The sequence below is a fragment of the Egretta garzetta genome, unplaced genomic scaffold (assembly GCF_000687185.1).
Source record: "Egretta garzetta isolate BGI_Z169 unplaced genomic scaffold, ASM68718v1 scaffold161, whole genome shotgun sequence".
Lineage (NCBI taxonomy): Eukaryota > Metazoa > Chordata > Aves > Pelecaniformes > Ardeidae > Egretta > Egretta garzetta.
This window is the reverse complement of record NW_009258754.1, coordinates 4,620,719-4,634,453: the sequence shown is the minus strand read 5'-3', so window position 1 is coordinate 4,634,453 and position 13,735 is coordinate 4,620,719.

Genomic DNA, 13,735 nt, shown 5'->3' with positions numbered 1-13,735 from the left:
TCTGCATACTGCATGCTAGTTACTTGGGATGACATGTGGAGATGCTTTCGTGGAATGTACAGGGTCCTGAATTACTTACCTAAGTGATTTACTTTAAATATTCAGATCTGAAAACTTTTCACAAGAAACCAAAACTAAGTCCATTCCCAGGAGACTGCTTTAACTTTTTTTTATTTCCTTCCATGTTTTGTGTTGGCATCTACAGGTAAAAAGAAATTTAATTATTTCCTATAAATGGTGATGCATATGTCTTTGTATGTGATTTCTCTTTTCTTTGAGAAAAAAAAAATGTTCACTTATATGCGGTAGCACCTTTCAGCCTCACTGTCTACATCATACCTGCAAACCTCCCCCAGGCCTTCAGTCACTACAGAGTTGGGCTGATGAGAAACAGAGTCATAGTTTACAGTAAAAAGCTTCAGACTAGATTCTGTTGCCTCCCCTGCCCTGATCTTGTATGCTCACGCTCACATACATGCGCACCTGACAGGTTTAGATTAGCACATGCTATTAAAAAAAAATAAAATTATTGTAATGCTAAACCCAAAGGCAACTTTAGGTTAACATGGGTATAGCAAGATCACCATGTTGTTCCTCCAATGGCTAACTTGCTCTGCAAAATGCAACGCTTGTTTTAATGTCAGGTCTTGTGCCTACCATATCGCACTTTTAATATTGCCACTAGCTCAAGTCCCCAGATAGCTCAGATTAATTGACCATCCCAGTTCCAGGCTTCTTCACCAGCCCCTCTCCTGCTCATGGGCTTTTCACCTATCTGTTCCTTCCTGCTTGGTTACAAACCTAGCTTCATTAACAGAGCCAAACCAAACAAGACTATGAAATAAAAAGCCCAAGTCCAACACAGTGGCAAACACATGAATCCAAAGGAACAACCCCCACTTTACTGGGGAATAAGATAAGAGCAGCCCTGATCCCTAAAGCAGCAGCCAGCAACACAGGATCCCAGGGGGAAAGCAAACTTTCAGACCTCAGAGCAAGCTGAGCATGACCACTTCCCAAACAAACAAGGCAATAAAAAGTAATCCGCCCGCAGGAGCCTAAGATGCCCGTCAGTTACTTCTTATCAGTGCTCACAGACATCTAGATAAACTGAATGACAACACGGTCCCAGCCTGGAGAGAGGCAGCTCACTGCTCTGGGGACCCCCACTGCTGCACCGGCGCCAGATGCCACTTCTCTGAGCAATGAGGATGATGACAACCGACGTAATTAGTTTTCATATTCATGTTGAGCTGGGGTCCTTGCAGTGTATCTTCCAGACAGAGATACTAATCCCAGCCTTTGAACTGTCTTTTCTCTGTACACTTTTGAGAACAGTAACGCACAAACCGTGTATTGATTTCTTCCCTGAGCTAGCGGCTTTGCATGTGGAGATGCTAATCCGTAAAAATGAAATTTTCTGAAGTCATTATATCTATACATGAGATTGTACCAAAGAAGTCCAGTTGCTGAGGAGGGAAACACTGACCCGACATAGACGTAAGTGTGTGCTGGTGTTTACAGAGCCCTTTTGGTGTTCAGCTGATGAACCATGCTTCTGAGAATACAAGGGCTGTGCATTTACACTAGCCAGGTTCTGGTTACATCCAAGTGCATGAAAATAAAACCCACTAGGATATTCCAGCAAGAATTCCCTCTCCACTTGCCATTCCCATTGCCATTCCCTCAAGTAAATTCAGAACACCTGACTAGCTTCCCTACCAGCAGACACTGAATCCTCATCATGTCCTTGTTCATAACTTACCCCTTAACTCACTGCACTTCAATAGACACAAGGTTTTACAACTGAGATTTCAGACTCCTTTTGGAAGCAGAGTTAGCAAATTATAGAATAAAACAGTGCTGATGCAGCAGATTTATTTTACATTTCAAAGCAGTGGGCCACGCCAAGAGGAGGCCCCCCACTTTAACTGATAATGCCTGAACATAGGGAACAGGGATTTTGTCAGTACCTCAGGAGGCAGAAAATGCCAAAGTATATGAGGAAACTGGTATCAGTTGCATTTCTATAGCCCGAGGCAGCTCCATTAGTTTTACTGATATGACTTTGGGCTTACACTGCTATAACTGAGACTACAAGCTCATCTGTAGTTTTAGACTTCATGTTGCTCAGCTTTTTTCTCCATTTTTTTCCATTTATTTTTTTCTAGAAACAGGCAGGCTGAGGTGTGGAAAATCTACAACCTCCCCACAGACAGGGTACAGCCGACCATTGTCTGAGCTTCCTGCCTCTGCACATGGCTCACAGTGCCTCTGCCAGCTCTAAGAGAGTACTAATTATCACAGCAGGGTAACAACTTTCATTCTAGATTTCTGGGGGAAATTACAGTTTTGCAAAGGTAACATTTTCTACTCAAAAGTTCTCTGCTGGATCTTGCTGCTTTTAGGCCTCTGAACATTCACTTTCCAGATCAAATCTGGTGTGGTCTGATCCATTCTCTTTCCTCAGGTGGGTAACTGTAACAGCTTTTTCATTTGTAGGGCTTTATATCCGAATCATGACACTGGGTATCTAGGGAGACTACAGAGATCTGTGTTTGCACCAGAAGAATATTAAAGTGCTAAGAAATAAAAGGAAAAAAAATAATGTGAGAATCTGCAATCTAAAGGCATCACAGGCTTTACAGAATACAGGTAATGATTCATCTCAAGAAAAAAAGAAAGCAAACCCCAGGATTTCTTTGGAAATGATTCACCCCTAAGAAATGAGGACTCATTCCTAACACATACAGTTCTCAGCTAAAATCATTAGTTTATTCTGAAAGAATAAACATGAGCATGCGGGCTAGACAGCTGTTATGGAACACTTTTTCCACTTGCACTTGGTTTTGTATTTGGGTAGAGAAAGGGTTTAAACCAGCACTGAAAGCATAGCAGGTCATGGGAGGTGGTGAAGCTGCCCTGCTGGGAAACTTCACCCATTGGGCCAACCAACCCATTTCATTTGAGAGGCCTTTCACAAAATGCACCAAGACTTCCAAGAGACCTCTCCTTCAGACACTCATGCATGTATCATATTCATGGAAATAACTTTCCACTCATTTATTTGCAGGTTTCACTAAAAGACTGAGCATGTATTTCAGCAGCTTTGGTATTTCACACTATTTCAGCCAAATGTCCTATTTCTTGCAGACTCACTCACCTGGGAAAGCAGTGAAGCTCAAACTTAGGTATCCACTAACTCTGCACATCTGTCCTTTGTTTTCCAAATCTCTTTTCTTCTAGTACAGATATTATCTTTTGTTTCAGGTTTGGGAAGTATCTGGATTGGAAGGAAAAAGATTTAAAAGAACACATTACTGATAATATTTGCACATAACCACAGAAATCCCAACCCATTCATCTCCCAAAAAGAAAGAATCAGCACAGGTACCAGGCATGCAGTATCTCCTAGAGATTTCACTATTGCCTTTTATGTTTTATGAAAGACATCCACATACAGTGAATGGAACAAAATACTTACCGTGAGAAATGCCACATCTGTCATCAGTGATAATGAGAAAAACAAGTCTCAAGATAAATGCGTAAGCTTTTACAGAAATTGTCGTATGCATACGCTCCACAGTCCTGGATGTGTCCAGTTTCACTGGGAGGATACTCTGACTCTCACACTCGACCTGTGCAGCTTGCTCCTAGATTTGCAACTGTCCAGTGCAAAGCTGGCACTTCAATCAAGTGCTCCAGTTTGCCTTACTCAGCCCTGTCTTCATCCTTCCTTCCCTTTCACATGCCTCTGTCTTCAGCTTTTTGGAGGCACTGAATTCTCTAGAAATACTGAGACTTTTCCCTCGATTGGGTTTCTTGCTCACTGAAAAACTTCTACCATAGCAACAAGCTCTAATGAATCAGTGTCTTTAGCTACTGTGAAAGGCAAATGACACCTACAACTCCTCCATTTATCCTTCATTTTATCTCATTTATTCTTCTTATTCTGATTTTTATACACTGTCACTCCATAAGAATTACATTCACCACATCGTCTAATGTGATTAAAAAGTTGCTGTGGGATATGGATACAACCAAAAATCTATGAGAAACCAGAAATGTTTCCCAGGAAGAAAAGCTGAATCAGTGCCATTTGCAGACACCAAAGGATGTAAAACCTCACATCTGCTATATGCCACAGATTCCTATTAATCCTTCTCTCTATTCCAAGACAAAAAAGGTATTAAACTGGGATTATACTTGACAGCAAGTATCAGCAGTTTAGAGTTATGAACACTGCCAGGCAATTGTTAATCCAAAACTAAGCATTACAAACCCAGGAAATCCAGTTTAGATTACACTTCAGAGTGCACCAACACAATCCCAACCATTCCCTGTTAAGGATTAACTTTGTGACTACAAGTAAAGCCATTTCCCAGAGACCCAGCATCTAACCTTGTCCCTCTCAGCCAGCCATACTAACTGAGACAAGGAAGGACGCTATTTGAAATAGATTTATTCAGTTTAAAGAGGAGCTTAGGAAAAGCATGAGGAGTTACAGACAGCAGAGACCTGTCTGACTTCACTCATGCTAATAGGAAGCGCAGTGGCTCAAAAACATCGCAAGATCAAAAACCATCACAGACCGAGGATGGTGTGGCTGTAAAAACCCTGCAGATACATTTGTTTCCCTCATGCAGAGTAAAATAACTTGGTCTTAATAGTAAATATGTTTATGCAGACCATTTTATATGAGTAGCAAGAAGACAAAAGGAAGCCTGAGCTATAGAATGCTCTGCATCTCATTCATGCTCAGGCTCTCGCTGCTGCTTCTCCTGCCTGCAGCTGCGCAGAGACCTGTTGGGACCCTGGGGCAGGACCCTGCTGTGTAACCAGGCGGATTTGCTCCTATTTGAGATGCCCTGGTGAATCCTACCCAGGCTCCAGTGCCAAATGGGAACGGGCTAATCTATGCCCTTCTCACCTCTACCTACCTCTCACCACAGCCCACTGCCTGACATACCTTGCCTTATGATTCCTCAGAAAAACACATCTAGGCTGCCAGGAGTGGGAGGAGGTAAAGCAATGGGCTGGACACATTTGCATGTATAACCACGCTGTAACAGCAAGACAAAATTTAACCCTACACTCAGTAGCAATAGTGAGACCTTTAATGCCCCCCCCCACCTTTGCAACACAAAATACAGAGGCAAGAAAAATATGGTCCCTTGCTTTGGAACAACAGCGCAGAAATCAACCAGTATCACTGAGTCTTATCCTAGATTTCATTTCTGGACATAATCACACCTTTCACATCATTATTACACTTCATGCTATTATGGGTTATTGGTCTCTCAAATTAGCCTGTGTGACTTGCCTTGGGATGCCCACCTAAGCCTATCAAAACATCTTTAAAAAGACATCTCAGATCTCTCCCCCACTTTTTGGCCATCAAAAATCTGATCCTGTAGGTAAATATATCCATTCTAACTTTTAGCCTATCAGGTTGTTGAACTTGCACAACACAGCAGCCATATTGCCATACTGAAAACTATTTTGTTTACATCAGATGAAGCGTTTGTTTTTCCAGAACCTCCACTGCATAAATCCAAGAATCTTATTTTCAACATTCTTCCTAGTCACATTAGGTTTACACTCCAGGTCCCACCTCATGTTTACATGCCCTTTGGATAAATACAAACTGCCAAAGCAGCAAAGCTTGAAGGTCATCCTGACAGGGCGCTGAGAGGAAGGACGCACTTTGCTGGTTAGCTCAAGGACACCTGGAAAAGTCTTGCGACATTTTGACTATTAAGAAAGACTGTGCAAAGTACCATGAGGCAAGTTTCCCAAATCCAGCGAGATGAAGAAGCAGCACCACAAGCATATAGCAGGAGCCTAGCCAGCCATGGAGCAGAACCATGTTGCAGGTGACCCACTGGAGCAAAGGGGCAGCAGATCAGACACCTGTGGCTCCAGGATTCACAGCCTCCAGGGAAGAAATGAGGTTTCAAACGTGGCTGGAAACAGCACATGCAAATTTCTGTTCTTTAACAGGTACATTTGCCCCTTGGAGGACTCTGGGGGAGCATCTCTGTCAGAAAGGTAGTTCACCAGAGTAACTTACATTTTCTGTATTACTGCACCCCATTCTCCATTACAACCATGTTCACTCCACTTCTGCCGCATACTTAATCCACCTGAAGTTAGAAACCCTTTTCTATATCACAATCAGTTGCTGTGGAAATGAGCCCAGTATCCCCAAGGATTAGAGTCTGGAGGGTCTGATTTAATTGCACTCCCTGGACAGACTCAGACTCCAACAGTCAATGTCCAGATGAGGAATAAGTAATAGGGATGGATCAGCTCTTGAGAAACAAAAGGTCCTGGTTTTATGCAAATCGAATTCGTTAGGAAGAACAACGGAGAAGAGAGAAAGAAAAGTCAGAGACAAAGCAGAAGAAACTTTCTGGGATAAAGGTTTTTCAAGAGGCATCAGCTGCTCTTCAAACTGTAAACAGAACTTCAGAGCATTTTCAGATTTGCTTTTGCATCCCTAGGTGGGAGTTGGTAGATGCAACCAAAAGCAAGTGTCCGATTTACTTTAACTTCCTTTTTGTTATTTAGTTCCTATTCACACCCTTAGATGGGAACAATTTTCAACATCTGCTACCAAACTTTTAAAGGAGAAAGAAACTTAAAGAAAGAAAGAATAAAAAAAAGAAGGTAAGAAAAAGGCAGTAAAAAGAAGAGGGGTCGCAAATGACTGCAGCTCTCCTCTGGAGGTGCTGGCTGTGAAAAGCTCCTTTGGAAGATCTTGGCAACAGCACCTATGGTGAGCAAGTGCCGGTGAAGGCTGGTGGTGGGAGGCGACCGTGGGCCGAGGGAGCATCCCGGAGCAGGAACAGTGAGCAGCGGTCAGCAACACCTGCAGCAGAAGGCAGAGAGTGTTTAAGGCCTTGTGCGAAGCACTGGTACATTCGTGGGGAAAACTCCAGCCTTAAACTGCCACAGGGGAAAAATGCCAAGGAAAGGTATATACAGTAGCAGCTCTTAGAATAAAACCTGTATTTTGCATGTATTTCTCTCAATAGCTTTGCAATTTTTTCAGTTTTAAGCCCTGGTGACATAAGACAGCTTTTTTTCCTCCTTTCTCTTTGTTTGTTTGTTTGTTTTTTCTTGCAAACTACACCATTGACTCCAGAGCACAGTGAGTGAAAGTCACATCCAACACCCACATCAGGAAGCATTTGACCAGCATTTGACTCCAACTGTGACAGCTACTTCTTTTACCACATTTTTTTAAATGACAAAGAAATGCCACCCCTCAGGGTGCCACACATCCCCTGAGAGCAAGCTGCAGTCCCAGCCCTTTCTCCTCCTGCAACCCTCCACCACACCTGGTTTGTTTTGTTTAAAATAATTACAAAACAAAAAAAAAACAAACAACCACCCTCAAATACTTTCCTAAATACACCACCACATTTGGGATTTCCTCTCCACAAGATGACCTGGGGGATGCTGGTTTTGTGATGGCCCCTGACAAGAGACCAAAGGACAGGGAGGGCAAGCCCAGCTGCAGGCAGACTGTGCCTCCACATGGCGACACAAGGGTTTCTTTTAAATATGGACAGCAAAGGATTTAACTTCTTTCTCCCCAGAGCCATTTGCCAATTCAAAAATAGTTTCAGTCAGAAAACCAGTATTACTTTTAAAAGTTTCCTGTACCCAGGGAGGATTTTGCACAGAAACACTCACAGCTCCAGTGACAAAATGCTGCCCACAGGGCCATGTTTCTGTGAGGAAACAATGTGGGTTTTGACATTAAACTATTTGTTTAAGCTTCCCCCACTTACTTCGTGTTTGGCTGAGTGCCAGGACATTAACACAAGCAAAAATAAAACCAAGCGTGAGGAGGATCAAGATGCAGGAGCACGCAGGCCTGAGCTGGCAGCTCCGGCCTTCCCTCAGTGCCACCGCCGTGAGCCACCACCCCAGCATCTCCATCGGCCGGCTGAGGCAAGTCCTGGCCCGGGTGGCCAGGAAACCTGTTGAATGATGGGGGTCATTTGATGAGCTAATGACATGTTAATTTATGCAATCAACCATATATGGTATGGCACAGGTGCTGAGCAGCCCTCAGCCCTGCCCACTGCCTGAGGCTGCAGCCATGATGGTGGCATCTGCTGAGCCCTCAGAAGCAGGTGTCAGACATGAAGAGTCTTCTCTTTGCTCAAAAAATTAACTCATTTTGGCCAAGCCAGTGGACACAAGCAGTGGCCACCCTGCCTCATTACAGCTGCAAGGGTCTAAGGTTACACTGCCCACAGGTTTCACAGCAAATGAACGGAACGGGCTGAGAAGTGCCACTATTAGAAGGCATGAATTAATTCTACAGCTTCTGCAAACAGCCCCACATGGAGCTGCCCTTCCAGCACTCACAGCATAAAAATAGTCGAGCACTTGCTGTTAATGAAAAATTTGGGAAAAGAAGTGAACTGAAAATGTAAAGACCCACCAAGTCCCTACAGGCAAGCACAAAGTACTGCTCTGGCAGAGGTGGCATTTGGAAGCAGCTACACTGGCTGAATTCAAATTGTCAAGGAGATTGATATCAAATATTTACCTTTTAGTGCAATTAAACAACTTCATCAAAAGCACTAAATGAAAGCAAAGTGCATTTCCTTTGCAAACCTCATTACAGAATTGACATGCCTTCCTCTTCCTGCTTAACATTTCAACCAGCCAATTTGCTATTTGGTACCTGCTGTTATAAAGGCAACTAGGTTTGAGTGAGTTTGTTGTTTGCTCATGCATTTCACATGGGCTAACACTAAAGTACTGGGGCAGGGAGAAAGAGAAAGCATTTCTATCCATGACATCTTAATTGAATTTTTTTTAAAGCTGTTAAAGAGCTCAGAGAGAGATGGTCCAAAACCCTTATTGCAAAACTGCCTCATGTTTCAGAAGGGCCCAAGCTACATTGCAACTGTCTGTACTTTTGTAGCACTCATTTTCCTCGGAGAGGTGGATGAGCATCAGTTTTAAACACCACCTTTCCAAACACTGCAAAATGCTTCTCAAATCACTTTTATCAGGCAATTCTTTTTCCATTGCTCAGCAACCCAGCTTGCTGCCACCAAGAGAGGAGCCCCTCCTGGCAGTGCAGGGGACATGGATGTCTTCAAATGAATGGAGAAAACTGACCAAAATAGGGCAGGAGACAGAATATGCTTAATTGGCCCTCATTTCCTTCTCAGGTCCTGGGCTCAAGCAGAGGTAAGACTGACAGTGGTGACCCCTTGAACATGCATCTGTCCCCAAAATGCAACTAAGCGTCTGATAAAGACCTACTTAAGGGGCTGTCTGCGGCTGGCAGGCCAGGGAGGTAGCACACAGCCAGCCAAGGCACTCATTCCCAGCAGTCTCCATCCAGCATGGCAGAGGCAAACGCAACAGTCTGCCCCCAAATGGCTGCCATTTCATCGTGGCCATCCAGGCAGGTCCTAGGGTCTAAGTGCATTTGCCTCGACCCAGACTCCTGGCTTAGGGGCTGGTTTCGCAATGACCTTGCCCACAAAGGGAAACACAACACATTCAAACAGAGTTACTGCCAGCAGCGGAGTGGGAAATCACCTGCTTGCTGTTCCCAGCCACACTCATTGCCCCAGGGAGGAGCAGGTCAACCCTCCTGCTCTGTGTCTGCTTCATTTACACCGTGGGGACCTGTGCACAAACAGGTACTGCATCTGGTGCCCTGGGATTTTTCCAGCATTGCTCAATGACCGGGTGTGCTGTTAGTTTTTGAGGAGGAGGTTGTGTTAGCACCTCAGACCCCAGCGGGCAGCCTCGAAGGCAGCGTGCTGCAAGTCCTTTGCAGTATGTGCCCTACAAAGGGACATGAGCTCCCCCAGCAAGCTGTATACATACCATGCCACACCTGAAGGGGTGGCTGAAATATATATTAAAAGCTCCTTATAATGCAGGGATTCTTCAGTAGCAATGGGGAGTGCTTTCTGAAGTTCAGAGCCAGCACCCAGCCCCCCCACACTGCGCCCCCTACTCCCTTGCCCCTCAGCTAGTCTGACAGCCCTAACTTGCTCTCAGATCCTGCTAAAATCATTGCAAAACCAAAAGTAATCAGCTGTGCAACCTGCAACATGAGCAAGCTGGCAGTGTGAGGGTGCCAACCCACACAGCCTTCCCTGCTTCCCCCATGAGGAGCTGGGGATGCAGGTGGCCATGCAAAGCCAGTCACAGCTAATTTTAAAGCCAGCCTGTAGATTTAGGTGTCTGCACATGGTTTATTCCTCTCTGGGCATTTTTTTGTTTGTTTTTTGGGCATTTTTGTAGTGACCTCCAGTGTTTATTCTTAGCTTAGGTAACATCACCACATCAGTCTAGTAGACTGCCCCCAAATATTTGACCTACAAAATGATCAGCCCATTTGCAGACCAAACTGAAATCAGCCAATTCATATAAAATGCTGCCTAAAGTTGCTGCTTTCAGCACTCAAACCCACAGCTGTGTCAGGTCCAAACCTTTCTCTAAAGGGTAACTTTTCCAATACTCCCTCACAGAGACCATTAACATGGTTTTCTTCAACATTAAGTTGTCTTCTTTTTTGAAACTTCTTTCCACAGTCAGACCATGAGAATATTTCAATCATTGCGTAACATTATTTCAATTCAATTCAAACACAGATCTAAAAGTTCAAGTATGAAATTACATACTTGGCCTTTTCACATTAATTAATCCAAATGAATAGAATAACGTACTGACTTCCACTGGAGAATATCTTTGTGCTAGCGAGAATGGTTAATTAGAGCTGGCACAAACACATTCCACATTCACTATGAATAATAATAATCCCAGAGCAAATATTCTCAGCAAACTTAAGGAAGCATATGATTGAATCTTCAACCCACCCATTTCTTTTAAGATTTTTGCAAGAGTGAAGGAGTTGAAGTGCTGGGAGCTGTCAAGCAGCCCCTGCACCACGTGCTCTTCCTGCCTAACGCACTCAGCTCCAGCCCGTCCTCTGACGTGACCTGCCTACAGAAGCGGTGTGCAAGTGTATATAACCAGTCCTCCAGTTGGAAGGCTGCCTTGCATGTTTTATCATCTCTGAAGTATCCTCCGTTGCCTCCAGCAGGCCATTGCTCACAGTCCAGCCACCAAGAGGCTGAGGGCAGGGGCTGAGGCACTGGGCTGAGCTGCGCAGCTCCCATCTGCAGTCGTTTGGTCAGGAGACACCTCTTGGGGACCACCATCTGCAATAGGGCACTGCCTGACACCACCTCGCCAGGGAGAGCTCTGCCCCACAAGATCCACCTGGGAGCTGTGAGGACCCCACGGAAATGGGGCTATGTGAAAGGAGACTATGGGGATGGGGAAGGTCACTTTGTGATCAGCTGAAGCTGCTGTGGAGGCAGCTCCAACCTAAATCAAGAGGTTTTTCCTTTAATACAAGAGAGACTGTGAAAGCAGCAGCCACAAGCCAGCACACAGGGACACCCAACTGGTACTTCTGCTCAGTGCTTTCCTCCTTACCTGTGGACAGGGGAAGTCAGAGCCAGCTGCACTTCAGAGCAAGCAGGTCTAGTCCTCATGCAGAGAAGCCAAAGTGTCCTACAGACAAGGGTCCATGTACACAGAAGCCAGGAAAAGAAACGCCCCATCCTAAAGTCAGTCTTGTTTTAAAAAATACCAGTCATTAAAAATATCTGACACACAAGGGTGTTCATATTGTCTAATTTAGGAGACCAAGGTATGCAGAAACTCCTAAACTGAGCACTCAAAATAATCCTCTAGAGATGCCCTTACTCTCTAGGAAGCACAGGCTCCTGATTTCAGTATGACAAGTTGGATGGTCCAAATGTCGCTCCAAGCTCTAGTTCCCTCTTCTGACGCGTTGGGCCCTGCTGGCAGTACAGCTGGATACTGAATAGAAAATAAGGGACTTTTCCCATTGGGGTATAAAGCAAATTAAAAAAGAAAAAAAAAAATAAATCAGACTGAACCAAAATTAGGTTCCTTAGCTCAGGTTTTTCCAGCACAAAAAAAAAAAAGTAGCGATGTTTTGTTTAACACAAAATGACCAGTGTTTGTTTTATTCCCGTGTTATTTGACCATTTTAATTCATCATTTTTAGATAAAAATTATTTCAAAATAAGAAATGATAACTTAATTGCCAAAATATTAAAACAAATGCTTCCGCTTAACATCAGGAAGTTCAGGTGCTTCCACCTACCTTTTTATGCTATTTTTTTTTTTCAGCTGAAAATATTCACTAAAGCTCAATCCATGTTTGTTAGTGACTCTCTCCCCTCAAACTCTGCTTTCTGTTCATTTAATCTAGGAAAACATTCCCTCCAGTGGCCTTGAGGCATCTCTTTCACATGGGACATGAATGCCACCATCAGGAATTGTACTTACCAAAAGGACAAGAAATCAGCATTTTCCTGAGACCAGGGACACTAACTTGGTGGATTATATGGCTTTTTTTCTCTGGGAAGCTGTGACAGCATCCACAATACTTACTTTTATAATGCCCTGGGTGGAAATCAGAACAATGGCAGCAAAATGCTTGGGAACAACTTGTACATCCTAATGCACATATATAAGTATGTGTAAGAGTGAGAACAGGCTTTCATTAGCTTGACATCAACATAATGTATCGGACAGCTGTTCATGTTGAGCTAAATGGGCTGTAGTCAATTCCCAGTAAGGACAACTGAAAGTCTTATAAACCGTAATAAAATGGGGACTGCTCAATTTTCAGATATGTGCATCAGGGAGCCATTTCACAGGGTAACACTTGACAGCTATTTTCATTCTTCACAGCATAAAAGTGGTCCAACAATCCCTCTTCATCCCCAAACCCAAGAGGCTATTTGTGGAAAGCAGCTTCCTGCTGGCCCATACCAAGCCAGTGTGGGCAGCAGGGCCCTTCGGACACCCAGGACACCCTGTGGACCAGCCACCCCGCATCCGTGCTGGCAGCGGGCAGCCATCACCTGGCAGAGCTGCTGCATGGGATGCCTGCAAGCGCAGAGCTGCCCATGCCTCATGGCATCAGCAGGCTGGCAGCAGACAAATCTGCCCACTGCCGTGCTCGGCTGCCCCTTCCCAAGGGACCTAGCAGCTCTCCTGCCACCTGCCCAGATGCATGTGCTACACGTCAACAAGATGCAGCTATTTCCCCCACCAAAAATGGGCTCCCCATCATGCTGGTGAAAGAACAGGTCCTTCAGCCTCCTTGCTGGAGCCTATGTGGTCCATCATGGCCAGACCACTTCTTGTCCCAAGTCTGCAGAAATCCCCATGGGCTGCATTTCAGGTGGTGAGACTGGGCTGTGAATGTAGCTGTAAAAGACTTGTGACAAATCAAGAGCTCATCTGCATTTTAGAAGAGACACTGAGGTCTCTCCCCTCAGCTGCTAATTTAATAGGTTCCCAGTATGCTTTTTTTTTTTAAACTCCACCAGAGTCTGGAAGCAGATGCTCCTTCAGTTAAACCAAAATTTCGACTTACTTCGTACTGCCTGGCAAAGCTAAATAACAACCTCTGAGCTGTACTGCAATATGCAAGTACTAAAAATAAAAGGTAAATTGTGTTAGGTGCTAGCTGCTAGCACCAGCTTAACCCATATCTTAGGCTTAACCCATATTTTAGGATTTAAACTGCATCTCTGCCACACAGTCCCCCTAAAGCAGACTTTATTGCCAAGCTTTTATACATGCCACTGTTCAATCAAATAAAGCAGCCTTCTGCCAGAGAGTGTGA